The sequence below is a fragment of the Nicotiana tabacum genome, chromosome 15 (genome assembly GCF_000715075.1).
Source record: "Nicotiana tabacum cultivar K326 chromosome 15, ASM71507v2, whole genome shotgun sequence".
NCBI lineage: Eukaryota > Viridiplantae > Streptophyta > Magnoliopsida > Solanales > Solanaceae > Nicotiana > Nicotiana tabacum.
Window position 1 is genome coordinate 88,843,654 of NC_134094.1, and position 14,782 is coordinate 88,858,435.

Genomic DNA, 14,782 nt, shown 5'->3' on the forward strand with positions numbered 1-14,782 from the left:
AAATATGAGGCTGAATAAATAAATAAAATAAATAAGTATAAATCCGTGGTACAATTCTCCTATTTACAATAGACTCAAGCTCTCAATTAGTACATTTTCTCCTCAACCGGAGCATTTATATAAAAATATAGTAGACCTTACCAAAATGGGTCGTTATACTTCAAATCAGGAAGAACACACATATACACTGGCTTCTTGCCAAATATTACACATGATTCCATGAGGATATTTTATAGAAATGTCGAGGCGTACGGACCGATCCCATCATAATCTATGCAATGCCGATGGTCGAACGACATGAACCATAGATGCATCTATTAACTAGCCGAGGCGAACGACATGCTCCCATGAGAGTATGGTACATAAATCCTGCCGAGGCGAACGACCCGATCCTATTAGAGTAAGAATATTTAACGGGTCTTTGACCCCCACTCACGAATAAACGTGTGAGTTATAATTTCTTTAACGAAAAACTTTTCAATGAAACATATATATATATATATATATATATATATATATATATATATATATATATATATATATATATATATATATATATATATATATATCACAGACACAATTTCATAAAAGGAGTACAATTGTTTCGTGACTAATCATGAAACTCGTGAAGTCTCTACAATAACGAGTCTATCACTATACGCATGTCTAGTCTTAAGTCATAATGCGAAATAAAAGAATTAAACGAGCAAAGATAATCTCTATAGTGCAAGTATAGCATGGTGTGAACCTAAGTCTACTCGGACAATAACATGAATCTAGCTACGTAGGGACTCTCGTCACCTCGTACGTACGTAGTCCCCGTATCAAGTTACACATATTAAATATATCACCTAGGGGTAGTTTTCCCCTCACAAAATTATACAAGAGACTTACCTCGCTTCAAAGCTTACTTTCCGATCCACAATTGTGCTTAAAACCCTCAACTCGGTGCCAAACGATCCGAAACTAGTCAAATGGCATTTAAATTAGTCAATACATGTTTAAGAGTTCATTTACTAACTATTAAAGTGATTTTCCAACCCAATTAGAGGAATTCCTAAAATTTACCCCCGGGCCCACGTGCCCGGATTCTGGAACTTTTTGAAGAAAATTGTTACCCACAACCTCATGAAGTCAAATATATGAATTTTATTTAATTTCATAATCATTTTCGTGGGTTAATCCCATTTTTATCAAAAATCTAGGTTTTTCATCTAAATCCTTGATTTCACCAATTTTTACATGTTAATCTACCCACAATCTATGTATTTAACTCATGTTGTGTAGAAATTATTTACCTCAAAGTGCTAGGTGAAAACTCCTCCTTCCAAGAGCTCAAAAATCGCCCAAGAGATGAAAGAAAATGAGCTAAATGGCCTAAGTCTTAATAGAGTTATGCACAGGTCTCAGATGTCGCATTTTCGATACCTGGTTCGCAAATGTGAAGGTCGCAAATGCGACAAATCCATCGCAAATGCGAACCTGGGCTTCTACTGCTAAGGTCGCAAATGCGACCAAAGTGTCGCAAATGCGAACACTGCCCAGATCAGGCTTCTTCGCAATTGCGAAGCCTTTCTCACAAATGCGAACAAATTATCGCATTTGCGAGACCTGCAACAGCTGCCAAGAAACACCAGAAAAACTGAAGTTTTTCACATCCTCTCGAACGTCCGAAACTCACCCGAGCTCTCGGGGATCCACTCCAAACACACACACAAGTCTAACAATATCATACGAACTCGTTCGAGCGATCGAAACACTGAAATAACATCAAAACTCACGAATCGGACGCCAAAACGCATGGATTAACTCATGAACTGAAAAACTTCTAAAAATACTCCGGCGCGTCCGATTCCTATCAAATCAATTCGGAATGACGCCAAATTTTGCGTGCAAGTCTTAAATAATATTACTGACCTACTACAACTTCTGGAACCGGAATCCGAACCCGATATCAAAAAGTCCATTCTCAGTCAAACTTTTCAAAAACTTCAAATTTCTATTTTTCGCCAAATGACCCCGAAACGACCTACGGACCTCCAAATTCACTTCCGGATGTGCCCTTAAGTCCAGAATTACCATACAGCGCTATTCTCAGGCTCGGAATCCCAAATGGATATCGATAATATTGAAATGCATTTTCACCCAAATTTATGAAATCCTTCCAAAATGCCAACTTTCCACAATAGGCGTCGAAACGCTCCCGGGTCATCCTAAACCCGATTCGGACATACACCCAAGTCCAAAATTATCATACGAATCTATTAGAATAGTCAAATCCTGAATCCGAGGTCGTTTACTCAAAAATCACACCTTAGTCAATCTTTCCAACTTAAATTTTCCGAAATGAGAATTTTCTTTTTAAATTAACTCCGAACTTTCCGAAATTCAATTCTGACCACACGTACAAGTCATAATACCTGAAGTGAAGCTACTCATGGACTCAAACTGCTGAATGGCGCGCTAAGGCTCAAAACGACCGGTCGGGTCGTTACAATAAGTTAATAAAAAAATCGCATGAAAATGTGATGATATTACGTATTAGATAATGTTATAGAAAAAATAAGAAAAATAATTAACATTTAAAAAAATATATTAAAAATAAAAGGAAAAGACTATTTAAACTTGAGATTAGAAAGTTCTTAAAGTTATGATGAGAACGCTCAAAATATGGATATGACCAAAAAATTGAAGTCTTGCTAGATAAAGAAAAATAAAAATTTGATACCAAATTACAAATTTAAATATTCTAAATAAATATCTCATGTAGGTAATTTTACTAATGAAAATTAAAAGCTAAATTTGTATCTTGAGATTAAAAGAGAAAGAAAATTTAATTTCATGTAATAAAAAAATAATTATAGGAAAATTCAATAGATTTGAAACATTATAAAAGAACTTATGTATGATTTTTTAGACTAATTCAAAGTTATATTTTAAAATAAAATGAAATGATGTTTTAAGTACATGTCAAAATATTTGTGTAAAAAGCTAATTAAAATTTCTTATCAGGGAAGAGAATGTATAAAGAGGAAAATAGAGATAGTGCTATGATACTTATATTTATATTTATTTAAAATATATAAATTAAATTATTCAATAATACTCAAAAATATTATTGATAGATTTTAATGATGAAAGAGTTTCGAGTAAGATGATAATAGTGTAAATATATATTAAATTTAAAGAATAAAAAATATTTACATTTATTGATGATTATTAATAGGGTAATAAGCAAGACATTACGTCAATTTATAAGCTAATAAAATATCACATTACAATATAACAATATTAAGTAATAAATAATGCAATAAATATAAGCAAAGAACAAAAAGAGAACAAAAGTTCTGTCTAAAAGTGTAGAAGAATAAGACTTATTTGAATTTGAGAAGAAAAATAAAGTGGTAGTAAGAATTTTGCTAAAATAGTATGATGTAATATGCTCAAACAAGACAGATCACAACGTTATATGTTTAGTATTATTTAATATTGACCGTAAAATAAAATTCAAGTGCCAAAATCAAGAGGTTGGGTTATTACGGTATAGAAAAAAGAAAATAAGTTATCCACTTCGAGATTTGAAAAATAGTTTCATGTCATGCTTTTTAATTAATATTTAATAATTATTTATAATTTCTATAAAGAAGGTTTAATTTTAAGGTTATTTGCACATATCAAAATAACCCAAATCATAATTTGACATGACTTATGTTCGTGCATCGCGTGAGTACTAATACTAGTTCCTTTTTAAGTCGGATAAATTCCTTGGCAATTACTCAATTTTATTTCATTACCTTAAAGTCATTAAGTTATTTCTCATAATAGAAGAAAATTAAATTTACGGTTGATTTCTCAATTTTTATTTTGTTATAGCAAAGTCATCAAGTTATTTTTCGTAACGAAAAAATCACTCAATTCTGCATAAGTATCACAGGAATTCTTCAAACTGTATCTTTTTGTAATAAAAACAATTTATTCAACTTTTCGTTTTTATCATAGAAAAAAAATATTATGTTAATTTTCATTATGTCTCCTTTGTTTCCTCCTAATGACTTTCTATATTGGAGAAATTTTGTAAAACTGTGAATATTGTGAGAGAATTTGATCTAAAAACGTTAATGCAATGGGTGAACTAGCTAAAAACCGTTATAAATCCAATTTTGGATGCCTTTGGCATATGATGGCGATATTATAACTTAACATGGGTACACTATAACTCAAGAAATACATATTTGTATATTTGTAAGATTTAAATTGTATTCACATATCAATATTTGGATTTATAATTCAAGTTGCTCACGACATGCGTAAGTATTTCACAATCCACACTATAAGTCGTGGTTATTCAGAATTCTTAATGACATGAGCAGTGGCGAATCCAGAAAATTCAATAAGAATATTTAAATTTTGAATATTCTTTGTTAGTGGGCTATGCAAGAATATTCAAAGTATATTTTTTGACCAATAATAAGTAATATTTTATCTTATACATTGTAGAATTTTTCGGCGAATGATGTTCGATTGACCACCCTTAGACGTACATAGCTTCACCCGTGGACATAAGTCTAAGTACTACAAAATATTTATTACACGCGCACACACATAGATAAATAGATATTGGGTATAGGGCTGCTTATCGGGCGGATTGGGCGGTTATTTACTCTTAACGGTTTGGCTTATCGGTTATCGGCTTTTAAATGTATTAATCCGCTAGTCACCCGATAAGATATCGGGCGGATTGATATCGGTTTACCTCTTATCGGCCTAATTCAATCTATATTGCGTGCATTAATTGTTTGCTGACCATTGTGACTCAAACTAAAATTCTTATGCTCAGCAGACTACATTCCAGTCTATAGAATACAATAGATGAGTCCATTACATCCCAAAACAAACTACATTACAGATGGGTGCAGAATACATATGTCTTTCCTCCGCCCACAACTGCAAAGGGAAAGTCAATACTCCCTGATTAATTCTGAAATGATAAAATTCCAGTCTATATTCAAAGTGAGTCCAGAATACATACTTCAAAATGATTAATCTATAAGTGAGCAGACTACACAAAAATGTTTGTCATGCAGCTAATGCCTAACAATGCTTGAATTTCTGCAGCTTCAAATTTCAAACAACAGCTTAATCCATAAGTGAGTAGATCCCTGTAAAAAATATGCATACACTAAATTTCAGCATTAGGCAACGAAGTAGAGACTGTGATAAATACTACTGTTAACTAGTATGCATACACCTAAAGCCCATTAACAACTCCGAAAAATAAAAAAAATTAATCTCAATTAACTAATATTTAACAAGACTCCAACGGTCTAAACTTAATTGAAATGGGCAGCCATCCCTTTGGTTCGTTAACAAAATCATATATAAGTCTAATGAGCAATTTATTAAGAAAAACAGTCACATAAATGGAGATGGAACATCAGAAACAAATTCATTCATGATTTCAGCCATTTTTATGGAGAAATAGTACAGAGTCAGGAATGTGTACCTAAAATACTTGACAAATAGAGCTTGAAACAGCTGATAATGGGCAGAAATGGAGATGAAGGAAGTTCAGCTACGATTTTGATAGCAAACAGCAGAAGAACAGCAATGTCGACCTCAACTTCAATCCAAAAACAAATGAGAAACCCATAAATTCTCCAAGTAACACAACAGAAATCAGAAAACCTTTTTAATCTTTTTTTTCGTTTTTCTTCTTCAGATCCGGATGTAGAAAAATGAAAATTCAGGGATTTAACTTTTTTCATAGGTGAGATGTGTGTGCATGATGGCGAATTCTCGGCTTCCTTTTGCGTGAAAGGGAATGGGTGAGTGAGGAAGGAGACCAGACGGCTAGGGTTTTCAAAGGGGGACCCGTCTGTCTTTTTCTTAAGGTTTGGGAAAATGAGTGTTTTAAAGAGAGGGGAGATCCGGTTGGGCCAGGCGGGTCATGAAAATTGGGCTTTTAAAGGAATGGGTTTGAAACAATTGTAAAATTAGTCACTTTGGATTCAAATATTTTTAAAAAAAATAAATTTGTGTGGCTAAACTATTATATATATTTTTGGCGTTAGATAGAGTACTGGAAGTCGACGAGATAGAGTGTTGGTGGCTATTGGTTGAAATTTAGGCATTAAGGTTTCTAAATGTCTAATAGTAAATTAGTAATAGAGAATAGAGATAGAGTACTGGAAGTGGAAGAAGGGTTTTTGATTATTTAATATATATATATATGAATAAAAATAAAAATTATATATATTCTTAACGGGTTAACGGATTATCCATTAAGAAAATTGAATAATCCGCCCCCAAACCGATAAGTCATTAATAAAATATTTTCAATCTATTCCCCATCCGTTAAACCGTTAACCCGATACCAATAAATTATTAAGTTTCGGTTTCGGTTCAGTTTTGAACACCCCTAATTGGGTGCACTAAGGCCAAGTAAAAGATACTAACTTTTGACCATACGAAGAAAAAGGATTTGCTCATGCAAAACAATAAAAATAAAAAATCAATATAGCAAAATATGTACATAACATTAGATATGGACCCACATAAAATTCTTCAAAATATGAAGTCCTATAACTGTCGAGATTGCAGCCACTTAATTTGTAACAATGATGAAAACCATTGACAATATTTATTTTGTTTAATGAGAAGTCAATTGAATGCGAAAATTAAGATTAAGAATGTACATTGCACTAAGATCTTTTAGGGTCGGTTTGAAAAGTTACCTACTAATTGAAATTTGTGTAATTATTAGGATAGTAATTACATAATATAGTAATTACGATGACTTATTTATTCGTCATAACGTAATCACAGTGTAAGTACAAGCATACTGTTTGGTTCCAAAGTGTAATTACTGTATAGGGATAAAACATGTTCATATTTAATGATCGCATGAGAGAGCGACACGTGAAACCGAAGGCAGAAGATACCTAAATCTGAAGGCAATGATTTCGCTTGTCACCAAAGAGAATGATACTCATAACGACGAAATTAATGCCATTATCCGGTAGCATTCAATGAAAAATATTTTACAGCATTAAGTGCATGATCTGTTACAGAGAATATGACATTCATTGCTCACCGTTACACATCTTTCAATGGGCCTCATAATTGTCATTAAAAAGGAGCTTAATCCTAGGACCTTGTTCCCTAGGTGCAACTATAAATAGTGAGCTCTACTATCATTGGAAGGGACACGAATTTTCTGACAAGCATACGTTATTTTCTATCAAAAGCTCAATAATATTTTACTCTCTTACTTATTTGCATTGTTCTTATTGCTCCTGATATCTCTGCGCCCGGAATCAAGATATCTACCGTCTATTTCAATTTTAAGGCTTAGTCTTATATTTTTGTTTAATTCATCTATTATTTTTGGATCAAATTAATACACTTGTCTATTAACCACGTATAAATTCAACAATACCGTTTTACGGGTAAACAGTTTGGCGCCCACCATGGGGCATAGACAGTCGTGTAATTGAATTGATCCCTGCATCTGTTACTAACTTGTGTGATTCTTTGTTCTTAGCAAAAATTATTTAAAATGACAGATAATGGTGTTAACAGCACACACAATGTTGAGGACTAAGGAAATCAGCCTAAGCATGAGGATTCAATCAGTGATACCCGCAACGAGGGAAACAAGGCCACGCCGGTCCACGGCAGCCGATATCCGTGACATGTTTAGGAGGCAACTCCTGATGATGCTGAAGAAGAGCACGCCATCGAAGCAGTCAGGGTCTTGCAAGAGCAACATGAGGTCATTATAGGTCACCTCACAGTCACCTCACTATGATGACCCAAAAGGTCATCTTATGTTTTAGAATTTGAATCTACACTTTTAAGCCTTTAAAATCTTATTTTTACCCTCCTCGATTTGTGTGCGCAGTCTGGGCATGTTTCTGGAAAGTTTTTATGTTAAAAACTGATGAAAATAAAAAATTATGCCTTAAAAGTTAATTTTAGTTGACTTTGGTCAATATTTTTGATAAACGGACCTGGATCCATATTTTGACGGTCCCAGTGGGTCCATATCGAATTATGGGACCTAGGCGTATGCCCGAAATCGAATTCGGAGGTCCCTAGCTCGAGTTACGAATTTTTGATAAAAATTAAAAGTCTAAAAATTAATTATTTTTAAGAATTGATTGATGTTTGGCATTGTTAATACCAGGTCCGTATTTTAGTTCCGAAGCTTGGTACATGTTCATTATAATATTTATGACTTATCTGTGAAATTTGGTGAGAAATGGAGTTGGTTTGACGTGATTCGAATGTCCAGTTGTGAAGATAGAAATTTTAAAGTGTTCTTGAGAATTTTATTTGATTTGGTGCTAAATTCGTAGTTCTAGGAGTTATTTTGGCGATTTGATCGCGCGAGCAAGTTCGTATGATGATTTTAGACTTGTGTGCATGTTTGGTTTAGAGCCCCGAGGGCTCGGATGAGTTTCGGATAGGCCACGGGATATTTTGGACTTTGAAAAATCTGGTTTTCTGCAGATTCTGGTGTTCTCGCATGTCCTTCTTCACGTTCACGAAGGTCCTCTCGCGAACGCGAAGAGTAAACTGATGAGGCCAGCATTTTCTTCATCGCGAACGCAAAGTGATGGGGATTTTACCCTTCGCGAACGCATAGTGTTAGGCACTGGGGGGAGGGGGAGTCAGCCTTTCCTTCATCGCGAACACGGGCAATGTCTCGCGAACGCGAAGTCCAGGGGGTAGCCTACACGAACGCGAATACTGTCTTGCGAACGCGAAGGATTGGCAGCCAATGCTCTTCGCGAACGCGACAGTGGCCTCACGAATGCGATGCACACTGTCGCCCAACACTTAACAGAATCCAAACATGGGATTTAGCCAAAAAAAATCATTTTCTCAAAAATCAAACGGTGAGAGGCGATTTTCAAAAGTCATTTTCTTTCCCAAAGTGTTGGTAAGTGATTCTAAACCATTTTCTTTCAATTACCCATTACATTTCATGAATTATCAACCTAAAATCTAGAGTTTTTATGGTAGAATTAGGGGTTAGGGTAGAAACTTGGAATTTCGGAAATTTGAGGATTTAGACCTCAATTTGAGGTCGGATTCAAAAACTAATTATATATCTGGGCTCGGGGGTGAATGAGTGTAACGACCCGGCCGGTCATTTTGAGAATTTGAGCCCCGATCTCCTAATATCTGCTTTCCCCATATTTGTTTCTGCTTTTGGAATTTGCGAGAGTGTTTGGTTATGGAATTCGGGGAGTTTTGGGATACTTAGTCCCTAATTGTGAGTTTAAGCCTTAGAGATTAGACCGTAGTCGAAACTGTGTGAAGACGGATCCGGAATGGAATTCCGTCGACTCCATTAGCTCCGTTGAGTGATTTTGAGCTTAGGAGTATGTCTCGAATGTGTTTCGGAGATGTGTAGTAGATTTAGGCTTGAATTGGCGAAAGTTAGATTTTCGGCGATTTCGGCCGATAGTGAAATTTTTGATATCGAGCTCGGAATAGATTTTCGGAAGTGGCTGTAGGTTCGTAGTATCATTTGTGACATGTGTGTAAAATTTGAGGTCAATTTGACGTGTTTCGGCATCATTTGTAGAATTTGGAAAATTCTAAATTCTTAGGCTTGAATCCGTGCTTAATTCATGAATTTGGTGTTGTTCGGTGTGGTTTGAAGGCTCGACTAAGTTCGTATGGTGTTATAAGATTGGTTGGTAGGTTTGGTTGAGGTCCCGGGGGCCTCGGGTGTATTTCGGGTGCTTAATAGGCGAAAGTTTGGACTTAGAGGAATTTTTGAGTTGCTGGTTCTGGTATTTTCGCACCTGCGGTGGGGAGTCCGCAGGTGCGGCCCCGCAGAAGCGAGGCTGGTATCGCAGGTGCGCTTTTAGGTCGGGGAGTCAGTGGTCACAGATGCGACGAGTGAGCTGCAGGAGCGGAGCCGCATCTGCGGAAGGGCAGTCGTAGATGCGGAGGCGAGAAGTACCCAAGGTTCCGCAGAAGCGGACGATTGAGCGCAGAAGCGCATCCGCAGGTGCGGACCCAGCCCAGATAAGTGACCTTCGCACCTGCGATGATTTTTTCGCAAGTGCGTGACCATAGATGCGGCCCCATGAGCGCAGGTTCGGAAATCGCTGGAATGAAGAGGTAGCTTCGAGAGTTCACCCCTCATTTTACACCAATGTATCAGAAGATCTAAAATATATATATAAAAAAAATTAACTCAAAAAGCATATGGACAAACGAGGAAGGAAGAAGAAGAGGAAATATTTTTTTCAGCTTTTACAAAAATATTGCTTTAGAAAATTATTTTTTAGTTTTTACAAAAATATTGTTTTAGAAAATATTTTTCAGCTTTTTAAAGCATTTTTTTTTGTAAAAACTGGATTTTTTTTCCTTCAGTTTTTAGTAAAAAAAAATTATTTTTTTCCGGACTAAATAAATGCTACATATTTAATTAAAACGGAAAAGGGTTAGAAATGCCCTTAACGTATTAGAAATGACTTAAAAATGTCCTCCTTCCACCTATGTGTTCAAATTTGCCCTTAATGTTAAAATACCCATCAATGCCATGTCATCTTTCCGTTAAGAGAGAGGCATTTTTAAGCCTAAAAATAACATTAAGGGCAAATTTGAACCCATAGGTGGATGGAGGTATTTTTGAGTCATTTCTAATATGTTAAGGACATTTCTGACCCTTTTTCGTAGATTTAATTACAGAAATATATGTCTAAGTTAATACTATGCTAATTAAATAGTAAAGATAAATATGGAAAAAGCAATAAGTGCATATTATTTTAAAGTAAATTTTATTTCTTATTAATAGGAGTATTTAAAATCAGAGGGAATATTATTTGTGAGCTACCCGTTAGAATCACAAAGACGTCCTGCCAGAAAGCCCACATGTAACGTACACCAGTTATTGCAGTTTGTAGCTACTAATAAAAGATTCCCGGACTCAGTATAATATCCGGTACAAGCTGTCTCATTGATGTTCACAATGGAGAGCGAGCAAATATATACACAGTATAATTTTTTTATTAATGGTGTTTAAAATTTAATATACATATATAAAAATTAATTCTGATATATATATACAATATTAATTTTTATACATAACAATATACTTTATCGATGAAGAATATCCAACAGACCACCCTTTCACTGTATATGAATAAGCATTATGTACTGTGCTTTGAAGTAAAAGCAATCTCAAATCCCAAAAAGAAAGAAAAGAAAATAACATTACTTGTCACCAAACAAGCCAAACAGCTAGGGCAATACTGGTGAAGATTAAGGAGTCCTTTTCCGAAACTTAAAGATGAAATGGATATATATGTACAAATATTTTTAAATTTCTAGCACTTTCGCTGAATGGGGTGGGGTTATAAAGGTGGGTGGTGGGTTAGAGCTGGACCTTTCTAGGCCACTATCCTTTGATTTTTAAGACAAGCAGAGTATTATGAATACTACAACAGATAGATTCCAGCAGATTGTGTCCACCCCTTGAGGAACCTTGCATGTTTCCTCTTCCTATTTTTTATCATCCCTTTTGACCCCACCAAATGTTTTACGGACATTCCCATGTTTTGTGGATCCACAAAAACCAACTTATGGTCTCTTTTAGCCTAGGGTATTATCATGGGCGGAGCTAAGGGCGCTAGGAGTTCATCCAAATCTTTTTTACCAAAAAATCATTCGGTCTTCGTTTCAATTTAGATGTAGTTTGATTTGTCACGGAGATTAAGAATTTTTTTTTTTTTTAAAACTTGTGGTCTTAAACTTGTGATTATAAAAGCTTCTCATTAAGGGTAAAATGAGTAAAATGAAGAGTTTAAAGTTGAATTATTTTCAATTGTAGAAATGTGTTATTCTTTTTGGAACGGACCAATAAGAAAAATGTATCATCTAAATTAAAATAGAGGAAGTAAGCTCTATGTGTATTCACTTTTTTATATTATGAATCATTTTTGTGAAAACCCTAGCTTGATTAAATTATTTTCAAAGTTAAAAAGAAATTTAATCTCTAGAAAATAACCTAATGGAAAATCCTATGAATAGATGCAAGAACGGATTGACAGGAATGGTCTCAAGTAAAACTTTAGAAAAAGGTATTACATAACAAGGAAGAAAGGATAGTTTAGTCATTAAGTTTGTATTCGTTAGTATTAATGAATTAGTTAGAAGTTAGTTAGGATATTAAAATATTATTAATTCTATTTTTAGTCCATATAGATTCTATATATATGGTTTTATACTCTCACCTTTCTTTAACAAGTTAAGATGAATAACATATTGTCATCTCCTTCATCCTCTATCACCAATTTTCTCTTCTATCTCTGCAAAGTCTGTTACATTTCTTTGTAATTGCTTAAACAATTTCATGGTATCAGAGGTGTCGAGCAAGAGTTCTTAGCTCGGTGTTCGATCTTTGTTCTTCCGCAAAATCAATTCTTCACTGCTATCTTCTGCAAGTGCATTCTTGAAATTCTTTGTCATCAATGGCGATTGAAGATTTGGCACCCCCAGATGTGAGTCAAACTTCACATGCAGCGGGTACAACCCAAGGTTTCATGAATCAAGCCCCAGGAATCGACTACAATCATCCATTGTTCTTGTCACCGGCAGATGTGAGTGGAATTCATATTATTTCATTTTAATTTGACAGGTATCGAAAATTACTCTATCTGATATCGTTCTATGAGGGTAGCATTGCTGGGTAGGAACAAATTGGGGTTGGTTGATGGGTCATGTTCTAAAGAAAGATTCCAGAGTGTACTCAGAATCATTAGGAAATGGTGAATGCTATTGTGCTATCTTGGATTATGAATTCTATTGCCAGTGATATTCTTGGTGGTATTATGTATGCGCCTAGTACACAGGCTGTGTGGAATGATTTACATGAAAGGTTTAACAACGGAGATGGGTCTAGATCATTTAATTTGCATAAAGAAATTACTACACTAAGTCAAGGAATAACTTTTGTCTCTGTGTACTTCTCAAAACTCAAAGATTTGTGGGAAGAATTTGAAACTTTAGTTCCAGCTTCTGGGTGTGACTGTGCAAAGTCTAAAGAATTTGTAGTGCAATTACAGAAACTAAAGTTGTTTTAATTTTTGATGGGGTGGAATGATTCATACAGTCAAGCTAGGAGTCAAATCTTGATGATGAGTCCCACACCAACTGTTAACGAAGTTTATGGATTAACCGTCAGTGATGAAGGCCAAAAATCTGTTGCTGCTGCCTCAGGACTATTGGGGGAAAATCCAACAGTGTCTGCAAATCATTATGATGTGGCTATGTATACTGGAACTAGACATGGAGGAAATCAGAAGTTCAAGAAAAATTATAACATACAATGTGATTTCTGCAAAATAAAAGGACATAGTAAAGAAAATTGCTATAAAATTGTGGGGTATCCTCCCGAATTCAAGAATAGGAAGAAAGGGGGAGTTGGAAATGCAGCCTACAATATGATGACTGAGAACAATGTACATGTCAGGAATACAAGTTACAATGGTTCAACTGATATAAACTCCCAGGCAAATCAATTCCAAGCATCAGAAAATTCAGTTAATCAAGTGCCAATGTATACGAATACAGACACTGAAAAATTCAATTACATTATGGGACAAGGGCCTATTACTCAGCTAAATTTACAAGGGTTGCCTCCAATAACCAACTACACTTTTTTAAAGGAACAATATGAGAAAATCCTGCAAATATTGAGTAAATCTTCAGGTGTTAAGCCTTCACTAGTCCACAAGAGTGGATAATTGACATTGGTGCTACCAATCACATGGTAGCTGATTTAAGTCTATTGAACCAAGTTTTCATTGTGCAACCAGAATATCCAAAGAGAGTGTTCTTACCTAATGGAGATATAACACATGTGGCTCACACTAGTTCTAGTAATATTACTAATAGAATCACAGTAACAAATGTGTTTCATACTCTACAGTTCAAGTACAACTTACTATCTGTTTCTAAGGTCACCAAAGAACTAAAGTTCTCAGTAGCCTTTTTTTCTGATTTTTATATTTTTCAGGATCTCTTCAATGGGAAGGTGAGAGCGATTGATAGAGAAGACAGTGGATTATACATTATAAGTGAAAATCTTCAACCAATTGGATCCAGTGATGAAGTTCTATTTGCAGCAAAAGAACCACCAATGATCATTGAACTCAAGACCAATGAAGACATAGATCTGTGGCATAAAAGATTTGGACATATATCAACTTCAATACTTAAAATATTACTACTTGAAAAGATTAAAATAATAGCAGAAAGAGTAGATAAATGTATTGTATGTCCATATGCAAAACAAACAAGACTTTCTTTTCCAATCAGTAATACAAAAACTACTGTTTGTTTTGAATTAGTACAAGTTGATCTATGGGGGCCTTACAAAGTATCTACAACCGATGGAAACAAATACTTCTTAATAGTAGTGGATGACTACACTAGATTTACTTGGATATTTTTGTTGAAATTAAAGTCTGATGTGAGCATTGTGCTACAAAAGTTTATTACATTAGTCAGAACTCAGTTTGATAAGTTAATCAAAGTAATAAGAACAAATAATGGCACTGAATTTGTAAATTCAGTATGTGAGATCATGTTCAACAATCTAGGAGTTATTCATCAAAAATCATGTGCTTATACGCCTCAGCAAAATGGAGTTGCTGAGAGAAAATGCATACACATTCTGGAGGTCACAAGGGCAATCGGATTTCAAGCAAATATACCAATCAAATTCTGGGGGCATTGTGTATTAGCTGCAGTT

At 34.8% G+C, this 14,782-nt stretch overlaps 1 long non-coding RNA gene across 1 annotated transcript; it reads left to right on the forward strand.

Annotated features, from left to right (window-relative positions):
- The first annotated feature begins 12,284 nt into the window (after positions 1 to 12,284).
- Positions 12,285 to 14,374, forward strand: LOC142169469 (uncharacterized). The gene is made up of 2 exons (XR_012699348.1): positions 12,285 to 12,626; positions 14,045 to 14,374. It is a non-coding gene; the product is annotated as an uncharacterized LOC142169469 (long non-coding RNA).
- The last annotated feature ends 408 nt before the right edge of the window (positions 14,375 to 14,782 follow it).